Source organism: Chinchilla lanigera, unplaced genomic scaffold (genome assembly GCF_000276665.1).
Source record: "Chinchilla lanigera isolate Chin_1 unplaced genomic scaffold, ChiLan1.0 scaffold00006, whole genome shotgun sequence".
Lineage (NCBI taxonomy): Eukaryota > Metazoa > Chordata > Mammalia > Rodentia > Chinchillidae > Chinchilla > Chinchilla lanigera.
This window is the reverse complement of record NW_004955407.1, coordinates 23,153,615-23,173,561: the sequence shown is the minus strand read 5'-3', so window position 1 is coordinate 23,173,561 and position 19,947 is coordinate 23,153,615. Positions and strand designations below refer to the sequence as shown.

The window sequence follows — 19,947 nt, the reverse complement described above, 5'->3', positions numbered from 1 at the left end:
TGCAAAAGCATAAAACTTTCGTTTTAAGAGTCTCTTGGGAAGATTAATAGAAAAGGATCATCTAGAAAATTGATTCCCTGGGATATATTGACTGTGTGCAACCATCCAGGCACTCAGAGGCTGCTCCAACCATCATCCAAGGCTCAAGCCGTCAGCTGACTCTGGCATTGTCCAGATGAGAGTCACTCTACTGACATGCAGAAGAGTTGTGATGTCAGGAAGCCTCTATACAGATTTCAAAAACAGGCAAGGCAATTAGTCCCTGACAGGGCAGTGAATGAGGCAATATGGGAATGAAGCCAAAGGTGCAAAGAAGACCTCAAGAAGTTAAAGACACCAGGAATGTAGAATATCTTTCAAGAACAGCTGCAGCCCAAGAGTGGAGCAAGCCCAAAAGTGAGGCTATATTGGCCTCAACTGTTATGGTCATAGGTATGAGACTATACGAGCCTTCTAGAATTCACATTTCACTATCATGTGCTTTATATGACAGACATGGAGGTACAGAGTTAATGTTTACACTGTTTAATTCTGGTGTCAGATTATTCAACTTTTTCTGTGCCCCTAAAACTATCTTTTGATATGTGAATATTAACTGTTGTTACTCAGAAACGAATACAGTGGTACCTTTATTCACGAGGTTATTTTTTCACAGTTCTGATCACACGGAGAATTGGATGAGAATCCAGCCAAATTCAATGGCTATGTTCAATGTTCACCTTATGGTAAAGTTTCATTTTATTCTCATCCAGTTTGGCTCCTGACCAGAAACATGGAAAGAATTAAATTCTTGAACCCAGGTACCACTGGTATTTCTTGTCATCTTCTCCAGGATGCTAATGAAAGTATCTCCAAATATTTACATTTTTATATTTATCATTTTCCATGATTTTGGTAACTGATGCAATTAAGTGTGCTGAGGAATTGAAGAAACTACCCACTCCAATGCATTTCCTGGAGCTGGTGGAACATGAGTGAGAAGACTGTTTTGCGAGTTTGTCACAGACCACATGGCAGTAGAGAGTGTTTCAAACTAAAATACAGACTTAAAGAAAATTGATATCTGCTGCTCTGTGCATTAGTTAGGTTATTCCTTAACAGTAACTAACCAACAGTTTAGTTAAAGCAGAACACAGTCTAGTTTTCTACGAAATACAGCAACGAAAAGTAAGTAACATATGGCATTTTGTCTCTAAAATTCCCTTGCTGTCCTTCTTTCTATTTTCTGGTCTTCCGTTCTTTCAATATTAAATTTTAGTCAGCCTAAAATACCCACCACAGTGCAGACTTGTTTCATAGTTGAAGAATTGCCCTTGCTTTCTTTTTTGTCAAAAGGAATCACAGTTTCTGAGTGCTGCTTCAGCACTTTTCTCCAGTTACTGTGCAATAGATGATCAGGCTCATGTTAGATGAGCTGTCAAGAGTATTGAGCCTGCACTGTGCAAATTAGCGTTAGGTAACAAAATGACAGAGTTGGCTAAAAAAGAAAAATCACAGATTCTGGAAGATGAAGCCCTAATTAATTGTATTACAAAATGAATTATCATACTATTAAATGATTATCATAAAGTGCACAGTGTATGGCATTAAATTTTAGAAACTAGAAGTTGTACCTTGAAATGGAAAAAAATACATTGGAGAATTTTTATATAACAACAAGTCTTTTTTATAAAATTTTAAATTTTTCTATACAATATGCACTGTATTCCACAACACGGAAATCAATAAATTATTCTTAAATTTAATATAATAAGTTTAAGTAATTCATCTTTAACAGTTTTTTAAAATAATTTATGTGAACTTATTAATAAAATTTTAGTTATGGAAATAGCAGAAAAAAATACTCCCCCAGCATTATACTTCAGTTTTTATTAAATTCCAATCCATTTGACACAAGCAATTATTATCATCTCAAATACATCACCCATTAATTTTCCATCCAATGCTGGAAATCATGTTGTTTTCAAGGACACTGCCCCCAATCACTGACATCAAATACACTCTAAAGGTACAAAGCTCACCGTCTCTAAATGCACAGAGCAACACCTACAAAGCATGATCGCCAGGGAGACCAACCTTCACACCTGAGGCACTAAAAAAGAGGCCATGGAAGTCAATGACCTTAAAGCCATCATTGAACTTTGGAGAACTTCAGGACCACTTCTGAATCCTGCACCAGCTCCCCGTGTCTCTGCGCTTTGCATTGTCCAGCTGATCACCATACAAGGGCATCATGACCATGGGAATGCTACTGCACATCCTTTCATAAATGCCTTGGGAGCCAGCATGTGTGATAAATGCCTGGGTCTTCGGGTGACCAAGCAGATCATTTTGGGGTAACCACTGGACAAGTATAGTATTCTTTGCAAGATTTGACAGCGGAGTTCCGGTGTAGCCCCACAGGACCGTTTGAGGTATTTTGCCCAAACCCTCAGCAATAGCTATAGCTTTCTTCTCTGGAATTTCTGAGACCATGGATCCCAAAGAGAAAACCACAACTCCATGTTCCCCAGAAGCATTAACATAAGCTTCAAATTCCTGAGGCCAGGGCTTTCCCTGATGGCAGCTGATTCCACCAACGAAGACCGTGTTGGGCATCATGGGTCTGGGATAGTCAAAAACAAAGTCACCTCATAACAACCAAACTGACAGTTGGCTGAAGAGATCATATGTGGTAATAGGCATTTGGAGAATTTCAGCAGCAATTTCTAAGGCATTTTCATAGAAATAACTGCAAAATAAACGCTTTTCAAGGTGGGTAAAAAGATTCTGCACTCTCTCTTTGAAGGTCATGGCATCTTGGAGCCCTGAAAAAAGTCTGGGAATGTAAGAAGGAGCAGAGGTGCACTTTGCACCTTCCTCAAGAAGATGGCAAGGTACTAACCTGCTGAAGACCACAGATGGCAGCGAAAAATATTTGGCAACAATTAAGCCACACACATCAAAAGAATCTACACACACTGCATCAAAAGAAGTCTTTCTTAAATATTTGACTACTTTCTGCGCATTAAACAAACTCCTACAATGTGAACAGGTGATGTCCATAAAATGTTTCAGTGAACTTGTTGTAAGAAAATACATACTTTGCTCTGGAGTTTTCCACTGAGTGTCAGCAAACAACCGAAATGAATGATCCAACTCCTCCAAAGTGTAAGAAGTTGGATAAGTCTTTACTGTGAAATTCAGTGACTGTCCCAGTCTCCAGCTGGTCTCAGGTATGACCACGACCACCTCATGTCCTCTCTGGACAAGTTTCTCCACCACTGACTGAATGCTGAACCAGGGGCTCCCGTCCATGGGCAGCACCAGCAGCCTGCCTGCCTGGGCAAAGCCAAATGCCAGCAGCAGGCACAGGCACAGAGGGAGGGGGCCAGGCAAACGTGCAGGAACCATACGGACTGCGGTCCAGAGCCACCCAGCTGCTCAGACACAGCCCTGGTAATACTGTGGGTGGAATAAGTACAGGCACAAAACCTGCCACAGAATGGGCGGAGATTCACGTATTGATACATGAGAAGTAACACGCACTGAAAATTATTTACTCAGAGCAATTAGTGATTAATGAGGTTGATTTACTGGCTTTCCTGCTAGTACATTTTCCATCAAGGACAGTCTATCGTCATTGTCTAATAAAGTAATATTACCTGGCATACATGGTGAAGCTAAAGAGATATTAAGCAATGGATTTAAACTTTGTGATATTAGAAAGATTAAAAGACCAAGTATATTTCAGTAAAATTTCTATTACCAGAGAGTGTGAAACAGTAAAATTTAGATGTTCTGTTTACATGAGCCAGGACTCTTTTCTCAAAAGTCTCTCACTTTTGGAGTTTTGAGGCTGCAAAGAGTGAAGACTTGCTCTATCTTGTGATTTTCTTCAGTCCATCTTTTCCATTCTCCTGTTCCTTGTCAACAATCAAGATCACCTTCAGCTCTATCTTTGTAGTGCATTGTTTTACTGCAGTTTCACATTTGGCCAAACTCACAACATTTTAAATCATCTTGTTGGGCGATTTGCTCTTGATTTTCAACATAAAACTGGCTAAAAGCCCCCAAAGTTAGCCATGCTACTTACTCAGTATGTCACTGCCTTGAAATTTCTTCTGCCAGATTAAGTGGTCTACTGCCCTTAATCTCAGTCTTAGGCAGAGTCTCTGGACATGAGCAAAATTCAGACAAATTTTTGCCAAGTCAAAACACACAGCATCTGGAGTCCAGTACCCAATGCATTCCTCTTTCCCAGGAGAAAACTCCCAAACTTAGTCTTTACCAACAGTATTTCTACCAGCCTTCTGACCTTCTGAGTTCTGACTAGAATCCTTTACACAGAACAGCTTAAGGTATTCCACTACTACTCTTTCAGGTGACATCTCCAATAGTTTCCAAACTCTTCCCACAAGCCAATTCCAAAAGCTCTTGAACCACATGGTCAGGTATACTCACAGCAACAACCCTACTTCTCTGGTACAAAATTCTGTCTTGGTTACTTTTTGCTCACTGGTGAGACAAACTACTGAACACCCAAAATTAAGGAAGGAAAGTTCCATTTAGCTCACACTTTGTGGCTGTTTCAGTCCTTAATCAGCTGGCTCCAAGGCAAGGTGGCAGGGCACAAAGGCAACAGTTCAAAGAGGTACAAGACAGCAAAAGCGGCAAGAGCAAAAGTGTGGGCGCGGGGCTGGGGATTTAGCTCAGTGGCAAAAGCGGCTGGCTGACAAGCGCAAGGTCGTGAGTTCGGTTCCCGGTACCGGAGAAACCCCCCCCCCCAAAAAAGTGTGGGGGCTTTAAATGAGTTTTAAAAGGATTTAATTTGGTAATATCTATAAAAATAAATTCCAATCAAGAATAGTTCTTACAAATCATATCTTCCCCATTCATAACATAAAAATCAAAGTCTGTAATGGATTTGTCAATACAAGGGTGGTTTTCCACTTTTTTGTGCTAGATATTTATAGCTAAAATTAATGGTGGCAATTAATTTTAGTATTAAACTGGACAGCAATGCATATCTTTTCTTACTGGATGAGAAACGCATCCACCAATAATTTGTAAAAAGTCAGGCCATCATAATAAATTTTGCCACTGTTTTCTCTGAGTGTAGCAACTGAACTCAATGGAAATAATCCTTTTATAATCAACCACTCTATACGGATACTCCATTTATATAATTCCAGCTTAGCTCTGCATTTAAAGTAGGCAATCCAAACATGTTCTCAGTGGATAAGAATAAGCCCTGAAGAGCTACTCTTTAAACTTTATATTTTTCCACAGAAACTAAACTTCAAAGATATTCTGAAAACACCATAAAGTTTCAAACTAGAGTGCCCTCAAACTTTGTACATGGCTCCCATTGACATCAATCAGAATTCCATATGCATGGACTGAGGGTAAAGCATACCTTATATGGTTGACAATATGTCTGAAGTGAGTACAAAAATGTCTGAAAATTCAAACACTGTGCTGACTTCACACTTTCAAAGGACACTTAGTTTTAAGCATCTAACAAATGCTAAATATGCTAGGTTTTGCTAGCTTAATTTCAAATTTTTAAAACTTCAGAGGAATTTTCTTTACAATTTGAAGGTTAAAATTAAATGAACTGAAACCATCTGAAATAGCAAAATAATTTATGGTAGCTGCTCAATATCTTTTTATTCAGTCTTTTTTTTCTCTTATAAAGGATAGACTTGTGAAGTAACTAGTAACAGCAAAAGCCATTTAATAATAATTTCAGAAAAACAAACTTAACAAATAAAATACAAAACAATACAATATACACACCCAAATTTAAAACAGATATATCAGAAAAAATTTAAAAATAACTAACTCACCAAATAAAAGTTACTGATCATATTTCTGAAGAAACTTAATTGAGTTTCAGGGCCTTTAGGTCATTATAATCTAACTTATCTGATGCTACAAATCTCACAAACTGAGCTGTGCATTGTATAAAGAGATTGTGTAGTGCTATTCTTTTACCTGGATTTATCCTGAGCCATTTTTCTGCATTTAAGAAAAATTATTTAAGTTATGTGTACAAAATTAAATTTTGGCCAGGCATGGTGGTGCACGCCTGTAATCCCAGCACTCGGGAAGCTGAGGAAGGAGGATCGTTGTGAATTTGAGACCAGCCTGGGCTACAAATTGAGCTCAAGGCCAGCCTGAACTGCATAGCGAGACTCTGTCTTAAAAACAAACAAATAAACAGAAAAATTAAATTGTGGAGTTATTATTTTACATTGTGAATCAAGTACAGTTAATACTTGAAACCTTGCATAGAGTCCATGAAATTTTTCACTTTCAAACCTTACTATCCAGTGTATCCCTAACATAGAGATATATTAAATTCCTATGGACAAATTCATTACTAATATTCAGTGGAAAAAAAAGAAAAAAGTTTGGAAACTAACATTTAATCCAATAGGATATAATAAAATTATAAGAAAGTTAAATGACATTTAGTTAAAAAGGCAGATGGAGAGTGAAAATATATACCCAAAATGAGCTTTAACACCATTATTATGTCTTATTCTGAATTTTCTCGTATTAAAATTCAGCCTTAGAGTATTAACATGTTTCTTCTGGTATTTACAATTTTCCACCCGAGAAAACAACTTCACAGTGTGTTGGTTTTTCAAATCAGTCTGCATCCTATTAACAGCTCAACATGTCATCACAACACAGGATTTAAGAAACATGAAAATAGTCCAATCCACATGAAAGTTCTCCTTGATAGATAGCCTTTTATTCCTGGATGAAAAGCATTCTAGGGAGACATTCAGTGCACAGCTCCTCTGGGAGTTAGGGAATAAAACAATAAAGAAAGCATGGGGACCACAGGAGGGTATTTGGCATTAATTATAGCACAGTCATCCATGTCGGAAAAAAAAAAAAAACAATCACACACATGGTCCAGACAGATGGCAAAAGCAGCTTCCTGGATCTCAGGTACACCTAACTTTTAATATCTGAAATTTGAGAGGTCCTGGAGGAGAGGTTTAGCTGCCGTGTCTTTAAAGAATTCTAAGGAAAATTAATGAAACAGCTATTTTCTTAGTGGACTGAAATATTTAAAATTTTGTGTACTAAAATAAATGTCATGGTTTTGGACACATAGAAGAGTTACTTGGTAAGAAAATTTCTCTCTACCATCCAATCATATATAACTAAAGTTATCTGTTTTCTCATTATTACTCAGGTCAATGATGAGATAGTTCAAGGTTCTCTAATATTCCACAATTTTGGTTTTCAGTGCTTAATTATGATGTAACATATATGTGTTGTATGAATTGCCACCTTGACAAAGATAAGGGAGTAACCAACAAAGTAACTTTAAAACTAAAATAAAAAAATCAAAACTCAAGAAAATATATAAAATCATTACACAGATATTTGGACAACAGCAGAATATCTGGGAGAAAGGAAGTGAATAGACTGAGCCCTACAAATATTTCAGTGTGCTTCTTGGTGGGAGTTTCAAGGTTGTAATCCAAGGATAATAAAATCAAGCTGATGCTACACCATTACAAATCTGAGCAGGCAGGACTCTAAGGTAGGGGAAAACAAAGACTTCCACAAAGCTGTAGAACTGCAGGGAACTTCAGAGTTTTCTTCCCGTGTTTGGTAGAAAAATAGTGTAAGTGTAGGAAAGCATGTGAAAGAATCAGAAGAAATAGGACCTGTTGTTTGTACAGGAACAAGAAATGCACCTATTCACAACAATCTGAAAAGAATGAGAGTGCACAGCATAAGGGTAAAGTACTCAGAAAACTGCTCGTTCAGACAGTGGTAATAACAACAAATAGATTAAATACTGCTGTCTTCACAAGCACCACATTTGAAAAGCAATACCCCAAAGGATCACACTGTCTCCAAGTGTCTTAATTTTATCCCAAAACAAATTAGAAGAATAGTATAAAATGTCTTACATGTAATAATCATTTGACTGTCATGATATGCAAATCAGGCCTTTTGTCTTTTTTAAAAGATAGATTGCCCATTTCTCATTGATCAGTAGTTTGATAGCAATCGTTTATTTAGTTTATGACATACTCAAATATTATTTATTGAATGTATGTATTAAAATTTCCACCCTAGTCAGTGAGTTTTAGGCTTGTAGAAATGCCTTTTCTTATACATACGTCTTAAATGGAAGAAAGCCCAATTAATCAATATAAAGTTAATTAATGTGTTTGCCATTTTATCATTTATGAGGGCAACGTTACAAGGACAATGAAATACATAGCTACTTTGGGACACAACATGTTCCAAAGTTACCTGTTATATAATAATAATTAGGTTAATCATAGAAATCTTATTTTCCTGCATGAACATATTTCAAATACACGTATCTCAAAATATTATTTTTAAAAGTCCATTATGGGATAATAAAACTTCTGATTGTACTTTTAATTTATATTTAATTAGAATGCGATATATATTTCTATAGGGGATCATCAGAGGAGACCGTGCGCTCTTAGTATAACAATTATTTACATCTTCTGTCTTATGTGATTACTACAGACTGAAGTCATACTAATGAATATTTGGGCTGTCATCCCTGCCCATTTGAATGTGACCATGAGATGACAAGTGAATAAGATGCTGAGCGAATTGCTTTCCACAAATAACACAAAGTGCACTGCAAGTTGGTCATCTTTTTCAGAATCCTTCAGAGTCATTCCCATCATATCTACTTCTGATATTGCTCAACCCTGGTTATAATGTTGATTAACTATAATCCTCAATTCATGGCATGTTACAGTCATTGCTTTTCATAGTAAAAATTAGAGGGACCTATAGTGTACTGTCTGCCTAAGTATACTGTGATTGTCTTCTATATGTTTTGTTGTGGTTTGATTTTTTCCAATTTTATTTCCCTAAATTGAATATGTTCATAAACAATCAGAATTACATATTTAAACTTAAATATAATTACATTATTCCTGCAGTTAAAGATGTTTCATCTGTTTGTTATTACATTTAGAATGAAATTCAAATCTTTTCACATGGCCTGAAAATCTTCACCATTCTGTTTCTACCCATATACTGAATTTATCGTTAGATTTTTTTCTGCTTACTGTATACATGCTTCAGCCAATCTATTGTTTTGATACTTTCTAGAGAATTCCAGCCTCTGCTCAGTATCATTTTAATTGTTGAAGGTGACTTCTACATTCTAATCATCCTTCTCTTAATTTTTTTGTCTGTATAATTTTTCTTATGTATAGTATGAAACATCATGTGCCCTGAAGTGATTTTGGACCATCTAGATAGTTACAGTAACGTGTATAATTTGTTATTCACAGGTTTATTTAATTTGAGCCAAGTAATACTTTTGAAATTATGACTAATGTTTGTATCCTAATATCTGCAAAATTTTTCACAACAGAATACACTTAATAAGGATTAATAAATAAATGAAATAAATAGTAATCTGAAAAAATAGCAGAGAAAATCCTCATATGGTTTCACAGTAAAAATGGGTACTAATTAATCATTGAGAATGGATTTTATTAAATGACATTTTTCATGACAAAGGTGTTTCAGCGTAAACTGAACACAACTTAGATATGTGCATAAATAACAAGGGATAATGAGAGGAAAATGTGGTAACAGAGGTTCAAAACAACTTAGGAAAAAGAAAGTTTTAACAGTAGAAGGGGTTATGCTTAATTTATTTAGATGATGTATTTTACTACATAGAGCTTATCAAAGAGGATTTTATTTATTTATTTATTTATTTATTTATTTATTTATTTATTTATTTATTTATTTATTTATTTATTTATTTATTTATTTTTGGTACTGGGAATTGAACTCCTTGCACTTGCCAAGCAGGCGCTGTGCTGCTGTTATATCCCTGGCATAAGTTAGGATTTTAAAACTACCTGACATGACATGAATTTCTTTCATTGTACCCTTCTAAAAAGTACAAGTGTCTCTCTGCTTTTTCTGCTAGTTCTTTGCCAGGTTCTAAATCTGTCAAGTTGGATAGATGCAGTAAAACACTCACAATTAATTATTTTAGCCCATGCAAGGCTGCATTTGTAAACACTTATATTTGAATTAAATTAATATCTGTAGGTAAATATTTACATATTTGTGTATGAATATATTTATCTGTTTTAGTTTAACTTATTTAAAATTGATGGTATAATAGTTGCATAGTCACATGTACCATTTGGAAGATATTAACGTACTTTCTCATATTTTATATATGCTAGCAAAGTGTAGACTGATTTCTATAACTACTCCTGCATTTCTAAAAGATTACTGCCTCTCCTCTGACACAAAAATTCTCAGAATAACTACACTGAGTAATAAATATTAAAGATCTATGCTAAAGTTATATTTTATTTATTGTGAATTATCATTACATGATACATTTTAATTTTGTGTATTATTCAGTTTGATTATAAAAATTAGGTTTTCAATATTATCCTTTGTATTTTATAGTCCATAAAGTTTATAGTGAATAGGCAATAAAGTGGTCAGGAAAATCATCTCATTTTATTATTTGTATTTCATATTATTCAAACATTGAAATATATTTGTATCACAAATTTGTAACAGTGCAGAATGCTAAAATACATTCTTTTACACACAGGTATGCATTACACTTTCCTAAAATCAGGCTTTGAGACAAGTGGTGCATTTGTAACATAATGCCAGTAAAAATAAGTCTGATAGAGGTGTAGCAAAATAAAACAGACAGGAGAAAGAAAGACCGAGAAATAGCACACCAAGAGCACACATAAACACATCTTCTATTGGAGTCACTTCTGTAGCTATTGATTGAGTGTGCTGGGTAAATTTTTTGTTATTATATTATTGTCCATCGTTATTATAGAGTCACTGAGATATCATTACTGATCTATTACTTCCAACCCACCCATACAGGGAGCAAAGAATTCCTTTATAGCCAATGATACTTATGAATTGAGTGAAAGTGTCCATTTGTGTGTATAGCAAATTTCTATAGATTTTCACAATTGTATTAAGTGTATATGGAGTAAGCATTGGTAATATCTTCTACAAGGACATAAAAAAGAGCTATTCTGAAGAGGATGTATTTCATTCTTATTATTGCTGTGTACCATTTAAACTATGCAATTCATGAAAAGAAGGTAAGATGGTACAGTACTCAACGTTTTTGTTTTTGTTTTTGTTTTTGTTTTGCTGTATGTAATACCTGACACCCACAACTTAAAGGAGGAAAGGTTTAATACTGCTGCATAATTCTAGAGACTGGAGAGACTATGGGGGAAACAGGAAGATTTATTAGGTATACACCTGGCACAGTGGACTTGGTTCCAGAAAGCTTGAGCATTGAACAAAGGAAGGGCTCTCATTTTATACATGGTGCCTAAGGGGTTGATATTCAGGTTAGAATTGGGGGTCAAGCAGAAGGAAAATAAAAGCAGTTTGTCAACCTGTGGCAGCTTTGTGTCACATCTTGGAGGTCTTTATGGCATCACAGGATGTTATGGGAACAGGACACTAAAATTTTACTTACAGAGAAAAAAGTTGTCGTTTTGTCTGTGTTAGAACAAAGAGTAACAGGTGCAGGGGGAAAGTTTGGGAAACTCTATTTTTTCTCTTTAAGTTCAACTTCATTTATCTTTTTCAAAGAGAATAAAAACCAATAAAAATGATGCAGAATTTCAGAGCAAGATGATAAATTAACAATGATTGTTACATTGCATATTGTTATCTTCAAAGTAGTTGCTCAGATAAAGTCATGCAAAATTGATCAAACAATTAAGCATTAACTGTTCCTTTCAATAAACCAATAAAAATTAGTATGAATTTTAATAGAGATTATCACTATCATTATTTACCTCATTATGGGGGCTTTGCTTCCTATTGAGCAAAGGGAAAATCATAACAAAAAGGAAAAGGCACTCATGTTGTTCTAACTATATTCATTCCCAAGTTTCAGCTGTCCATGGACTTGTTAGCTTTCAGAGTGACTGGAACGGGGCTGCTGTTTCCTAAGTCTTCATCTGTGCATAGACTAGTCAGCTTCTGTGGTACTAGAGAAGAGCTGCCATTTTGGTGGCAGCTTGGTTTCATCATAAGATCAGCTGTCTCAGGTGATCCGGATCCTCTTGGCTTATTGATCCATTTGTCTTGGGCTGCTAGTTTTATCCAACTGTGATGGAGTGAAGGTATAATTTTTATAACATTAACACCAGTAGGGGTAGACAAGATTACTTTATAGGGCCCATTACCTACAGGCTCCAAGGTAGTAGGATTTTATCATTCAATCCAACTACAGTCCACAGGCTTGAAGCAGTTTATGGGGTCTGTCAGACTTATGGACACTTTTTTGAACCCAGTCATGGATATTTTATATGGCTATCTCCAAATCTGCACCTGACTTTTTAGGTTTGATTCCCCTAATTTGCAGAAATCACTCGATTTGGCTTATGATTGGGGGTGGCCAGCTGAATAAGATCTTATGAAGGGAATAAAGTTTGTCTGGTGGGGATGTACCTATCTCAGAGGAGGACCACGACAAGACTTGATTCTATTTCAAGTGGGTTTCTTAGCAATAATTTTGTAGTAGTTGTTTGAGGGTTCAACTCATGTGGTCTACTTTTCCTGAGCTCTGGGGCTGGTAGGCTGTGTGTAGTTTTCATTTTTATTTTTATCATTGGTCTGAGCACCTGCACTATCTCAGGCACAAATGATATTCCACTGTTGACCCCAAGGTCAAGGGTAGTCTAAACCTTGGGATGTCTCTTAATAGTATTTTTCTCATCTCTTGTTTTTTCTTTTTTTTGTTGTTCATTTGTTTATTTGTTTTTGTTCAGGTGGGAAAAGCCTCAACCCAGCCTGCGAAGGTACAGAAATGCACCAACATATACCAAAAGCCTCCTACTCGAGGCAGTTCTATGAAGTCAATAAGCAAATTTTCCCAAGGGAAGCATACATTTCATGAATATCCAGGGTCCTGATAGGCCCTTGCCTTGGGTTGTTTTGAGCACAGGCTAGGAATTTCTCACAAACATCTCAAGTGATGGCAGTAAACCTCGGTACATAGAAATGACAGACTTGCCATGTCTCTAGTCATTTTTCCCATGTGAAACCTTTGATAGAACTGCCTTACAAACCTAGCAGCTGATATTTTATAATGGCCAGACTCACATCAGAGAATTTTGATTAACCTCCCTTGATCTAACTTCCAGATTCCTGAGGAAACCATCTCTCTTTATTCGGGAAATAATTTGAGGTTTTTGTGAGTGCAGGCTCTGAGATGAGAGGCAAGGCCAGGGCCCCTCTTTTGGGTTATAGGGCCATCATAGGAGCCTGTTTTGTTTTTCTGTATGCCTTCTGGTTCCCTCTGACTTCTAATATTCCAGTGCACTGATGTCTCCTGTAATTTATACTAATCACTTTTTTGGTACCTATATAATATCTAGAGGTTATAAAAATTTTTTGTAATTTATTTTTTCCAGACTTCAAGAGCTACCCTCTACATATATATATGAACATGTAATGTAACAAAGGAATATTTTTATCTGTATAGATGGTAGCCTTTTTTGTCCTTTATTAGTAAAAGATCCCTTGTCAAGGTTATTAACTCTGCTTTTTGTGCTGAGGTTCCAGCAGGCAGAGGCTGAGCCTCCATCACAGAGTCAAGCACCACCACTGCATATCCTGCCTGGTAGACCACTTCTAGTATAAAACTGCTTCTATCTGTGCAGTATTCAACTTCTGAATCCCTAAATGGGTGGTCTGAGAGATCTCCCTGACTTGAGAATACTTCATCTGTGGTTTCCACGCAGTCATGAAGGAGGATTTCCAGTTCAGCTGGGAGCGAAGTAGCCAGGTTAAGAGTGTTTAGTATCCAGAATTATTAAGGGATTTTCACATGTAGTGTAACAAAGGAGTACTTTTATCTGTATAGATGGTAGCCCTGAATGTTGAGTTATCCTTACTTTTGATAACCAATGGTATCCTCTCTGCTCTATTAAATTTATAACTGAGTATGGTACTCAAATAGTCACTGACAAGGTTAGCTTGTCAGTTTCCTGTGTCAGCAGGATGGTTGTAGCAAATGCCCTAAACCATGCAGGCCATCCTAGAGCCACGTAGTCTAACTCTTTTGAAAAGTATGCCATTGGGAGGTGCCAAGATCCCATGACCTAGGTCAAGACTCCTATGGGCATTCCCTTTTGTTCATGGACATATAGGACAAAAAGCTTGATTATACATTGCAGCCCTAAGGCTGGGGCCTGAGTCAGGGCCTCCATGTCTGCTTTGATGCTCTTTTCTGATTAGCTTTCCATGGAGAGGCTCCCCCTTCTTTGGCATCAGATAGAGGCTTACCTCTAAGTGAGAAATTTGAGATTCAGATATAATAGAATTCTATTGGCCCCAGAAACTCTCATTTGGAACTGGGTGATTGGGGTTTTGAGGACACAGACAGCCTGTTTCTTGCCTTGCATCATAATAAACCCTAAATGTTTGAACACTTGTCAGCAAATCTGTGCCTTTCTCTCAGACACCTTACAATCAACCTTATAATCAATCAAAGTAGGAAAAGGAAATTTAGTCCTTTGATAGCAGTCCTCTCAGGTTGCGGCTGCCAAAAGGTGGTCACCTATGTATTGTAGCAAAGTGTAATTGTCTTCTGGTGTGATGAAACCTTTCAGGTCAATGGACAGCATCTCTCCAAGGATCATGAAAGAGTTTGTATCCTTGAGGAAGACTAGTGCAAGTGAGATGTTCCTCCAAATCCGTACTAGGTTCCTCCACTTGAAATGCAAAGATAGGCTGACAGACTGGTGCAAGGCAGAATCAGAAAACAGATATTTTAAGTCCAATGAAATGAAAACAAACAGCACTTCCTGGAATGAGTCAATCAACGTGTATGGATTTAGTACCATTGGATGAACGGGCACAGTGGCCCGATTCATAACATGCAAATCCTGTACTGCTCTGTACTCATGAGTTCCTGGTTTACCTAGCAGTAAGAGTGAAGTGGTCCAAGATGACTGGAATCTAGCCAAGATTCTGTTTTATGAACTATTTTAAATGTCTTTGAATATCTTGTATGGCTTCCCAGGGGAGGGGTTATTGACAGACTTGAACTAGAATTGTCTCCAGTTTTAAATTACTATCACTGGTGTTTAATTTACACCTATCCCAGGTGTGTTTCCCATTGGCCTACACCCCAGGAAACTTATGTGTTAGTCCACTTAGCTCGTTTGTTCTTAGCTCCAGTGACTTATCTGAATATAGTTTTTATTTATTTATTTATTTTTTTGTTTCTCAGCTTCAGCCCCCAGTAAGCTCTCCTACTCTATCATCTTTTCTATCTGTAGCTGCAGAATCAGTGTCTTGCTGGTCCTTAGCTGCCAATATTTCCACTTCGACGTAGCTTCCTCTTGAGCATGTTCAGGTTTTGCCTGGTGTTGTGCCCCTCTCTGCTTTTTTTCCACAACTGGGCCATTGCCACATATTCTTCCTGCATGGCATTCTCCAGCTGTACAGTCTTCTCTGCAAATGAGGGACTCTTGTTTTATAGCTCTGCCTCTGTACTACACTGAGCTGTCACTAGGGTTACCTGTTCTTGGCATCTCTGCTCTATCTCTGTCTACTGTAGCTGCCGCTTCTCTACCTCAGCTTGCGGTCATACTTTCTTCAATGACTGCAAGGCCTTCTGCTTCTCTCCAGCTGCCTCAATTTAAGTCTTTTTGCACGGAGCTAGCTCTGTCTCTGCTTCACACTTGCACAGACACTCCTCCTATGTTTGACTCCACAAGGGCTTAGACTCCATTTATGTTTGTGGCTTTTTTGTTTCTGCCTCCCTGACATGGGTACCCAGATCTGTTAGCTTATCCTCAGCCCCACAACACTGACAGTCATCAACAGCTATAGGTGTACCACGTAGGTCTACTACTCAATGTGCCCAGTTGTATTCAGTTGCCTCACCTCTGGGTCTTGGCCTGGATATCCATTTCCAAACACTGTTTCAAATATTACAGCTTTTCTTGGACTATTTCTGCTGTTGTGGGTCCATTTTTGTCTTCTTTACCATGTTATCTCCTCCTGCATGCACATTGTAGTTCCTATGTTCCAGCTGCACTTCCTTGGCCTGAACATGTACCTCTGTCAACTTCTTCAGCCACTCTGTCTCTTTCATCTGCTTACATCTCTTACAATCCTCTTTGACCTCCTGAGCTGGTCACTGAGTTGTCTGTGTTTCAATACAGCTGCCTAAGCCACCCAAGCATTCTTTTCTCTTCCTCCTGTAGTCACTTCTGGGTAGCTGCTTGGGCCAGGTGTAACTGACTCCTGCTTTGTTTCCTCACGCAGGTATCAGGCCTATTCTCCTGAGTTGTCAGGCCATATTGTACATGCTCTCAGCCTCATGGTGCCATTGTTTTTCCTCTACCACCAGCTGTTCGTGCTGAGCAGCCTCTAGTTCCACCTGCTTCTTGCTGTGTATTGTGTCTTTGGCATTGCTGTAGATGTATCCCAGCTTCAATTCTAGCTATGTCTTGCTGACAGCTTTTTCAAAGCTCATATATAGGGCAAGGATCTCCTTCTCCTCCTGCCACTACTGTCTCCACGTGTTCTCCATTAGCTCCTTCTGTCACTCTAGCTTTTATTCTTGAAGTTTTACACAGATGGGCAAGAAGCTCCTCAATGTGAGTCAGTCTTATGCTGTGCTGCCTTTTGTCATCCATGTGGCCCCCAGCAGGGTTTATTATTTTATTTAATTTAATTTTTTCCTAGACTCATCTCAGGCCATAGTGTTTTACAATATGTCTACAGGCAGGGATGGTGCCATGCAAGTCGAGTGTGGACTATATTTAACCATGAGATGATATAAAAAAACTAATTAGGGTGCCCCAGCTGTCCTCTGTCATTGCTTACAACCCAATGTACAAATACATTTCTTTCCTGTCTACTGTTCTTCAGCCAACCATTCAACTTCAAAGGAGAACCAATCAGCTTTACAAAGAGTTTTAAAAGTGTTTAAGACCACCCCTAGATTTATTACCCCATATTGGTGTATCTATTCTATATAATAAAAATGTTTTTTTAATTCAAAGCCAATAGATAGATTTTTTGGGTGAGTGCTAAATATAAAGTAAAACTGACAGCAAGCTGAGATCTGGGGAAGAGTGACTGAGGGAGTCAGGAACATACCCATGCTAGTCCATTTTTAGGAACAAGAAGATATTAGGAGGAGCAGCCTTGGCTCCACAAACCAACAAGCAAACATACATACTTTCTTATAAACTACTGAACAAGATTTCTTTTGACAAGCATGAGCTTTCCAGTTTTGTCATCATTTCTCTCTTTATCTTTTTTTAGGTCAAAAATGTTATTGTATGAAAACCTTTTATATCAAAAGTATATCTTTCATATTTAGAGCATATTTTTCTATCCCACTTGTAAAATGTATAATAAACGTGGCTCCAGCCACTTGGATTTTAAAGTTCTTCCCCCTCAAACTCGCTGTCTCTCTCTCTCTCTCTGTCTTTCTCTCTCTCTCTCTTTCTTTCTCTTCTTTGGTATCAGATTATTACATTTTACATTTGCCTGGCTGTCAGTACACTTCCTAGTAATCAGTATTCTTATCTTAAACTAGCAGAGAGCAAAGAAAAAAGCAAGTTCACCTTGTAATTATAGTATAAGGATTTACAATGCACAAGAAATGTTTCAAACATATTAATTAAAAACAATACCAATTTAAATTGAAGCCAAAAACAAATTTGTCACTCAGCTAAGATTTGTCTCATACTTTTTAATGTGATAAACTTCAACACTTTTCCTCCCATTTCTTTCCTGCTGTGGCATGCATCATCACTTTCACTTCAGGCCAATTAGACCATCTCCTTTTTGGAAGTTTTCAGGAGCTTCTTACCAATCAGAGGATTTGTGTAAGCTTGAACTTTGATCCCATAACTTATCTTCTATTTATGGGATGCCTTATAAGCCTTATGTGGATTGCAACTAGTCCCGGTTATGCCCACACTTGCCTGGAGCTTATAGTCCATGCCGTGATATCTGTGACCCCACACACTTCACTCTCCTCTTTCTCACACAGTCATACACCTCTCCTTTTTTTATTTCCCCAACTCTGGGGTCCCCTCCCACTCCTCCTGCAAGCCACTCTTCCTGCTGGGCATTCCTGGTCCTCTTAGCTTGGAGTTTTAGGTTTCATCTGACTCACACTGAGTCTGACTTCTTGGCATACCCTCGTAGGTAATCAGTTCCCTTTTTGTACTTGCAGTTGTATGTTGGACCCCCAAATCTTACCACAATCCTGTAGCATGCTGTTTCAGAATTGTCCTCAACCCATTCAAGTTCCACTGCACTGGTGTGGAAAATGCCTGGCTGTGGAGTATTTAATCCTCTCTCCAAGTTCAAGCTGTATTAGAACAAAGATCAACAGGAGAGATGAGAAATTTGGAATGTTCACCTTTTTTAAAATCCTCCTTCAGTATGGTTCAGGTTTCAGTCCAGCTTGCTCCAAGGCAGAAACGTGGTGGAAGGACATAGCAAAGGAAACCTGCTTAGTTTATTGAAAGGAGAAAAGGAGAAATGAAATAGTCCAACAGTGAAATGGATGAGGGACTAGAAATAGTAGGCCATGCCACCTCGGCCCAAATACATACACCTAGAAATGTGTTCCACCAGTCTCTGAGGTAGATCTCAGACAGAATTATTTCAGGATAAATGCATACAAGTATACTAATTGTTCATTGTTAAATTTTTCTGACCTCTGTCAAATGACATATGTACAAATTGAGTTTCTTAAAAAGAGTGTAAGTGGCAATATTTTGGCATATTCCTCTTAAAAATTTTAGATACTTATAGATACAATGCATTTGAAAAGGAAAAATGAAATGTTGCAATTGTTAATTGCATTTGGATAATGATTTCTGGAATAAAAATTTAGACTTGTTTGACTGGATGTTGTAGGGAAGCAAGGAATAAATAATATGTGTAGAAAAATGGACACATTAACCTTTATATTGTCTTTAAACAGAGGTAGTATTTCTAAACAAGTTAAAATAGGAACAAAAGTGAATAAAGCAGTTTTAATATGCTTTTCTTGTGATATTATCATTTTTACCTGTACATTTTTTAATCAACTATTTTACCTGAATAACTGACAACTATGGTATTCTGAACAAATAATGAGGCAATCAAATTTTTAAAAATTAGTCTTCCTTTAAGCCAATTTTGAAGTGCTTGTGTTATAAAACTCTCTTGTGCAGTAATATTTTTAAATTAATTTTATGGAAAGCTTAAATCAAAGTTTAAACACCTGAATAAACTTGAATCAGCACATAATATTACCTGTTGTAAAATATTAAACTTTATTGTAAAGATCTCTTTGGTGGTATTTAAAAATATAACCTTTATTACTGATATGTCAACTTGACCCTATTAAGAAATGCCTAGCAGATTAGTCATTTCTTAATAATGTGTGTTTCCATATCACATATGGCTGCAGCCCATTTCCTTTCTGCTACTTTCCCCTCGTATGTTTCATGTCACATGACAAACATTTTTGCTTCACATGCCCTTCCATTGTAATGTTTCTACCTTGGAGTCAGCGAAGTATGGACTGAATTCCCCAAAACTGTGAATCAAACGAAACCTCTCCTCCTTCATGTAGGTCCAAGTATTGTGCCCCTGGAAACCTGATTAATGAATGAAATTGGTACCAGAGATGTGGTCTTATTACTGGAACTGTACACAAACATGTACTTCTGAAACCTTTAGCTTGCAACAGTTTGGAAATATTTTGAGATGCAGGCTAGAAAAGCAGAGCTTGATATACAGTTCTAGTCAAATTTCAGAAGATCAAAGTTGTGATAGAATGCTCAAAGTAGAGATCAGGTTCCTATCTGCACACTGCAGTACACTGAACCTGAGGATTTCCATATGTTAAGGACACTATCAGAT

At 37.2% G+C, this 19,947-nt stretch overlaps 2 pseudogenes; both read right to left on the bottom strand.

The window, feature by feature from the left end:
- Positions 1-2,151: 2,151 nt before the first annotated feature.
- On the bottom strand, positions 2,152-3,393 carry LOC102008823 (annotated as a pseudogene).
- Positions 3,394-11,940: 8,547 nt separating this feature from the next.
- LOC102008500 overlaps positions 11,941-19,947 on the bottom strand; it is a 144,650-nt pseudogene continuing 136,643 nt past the window's right edge.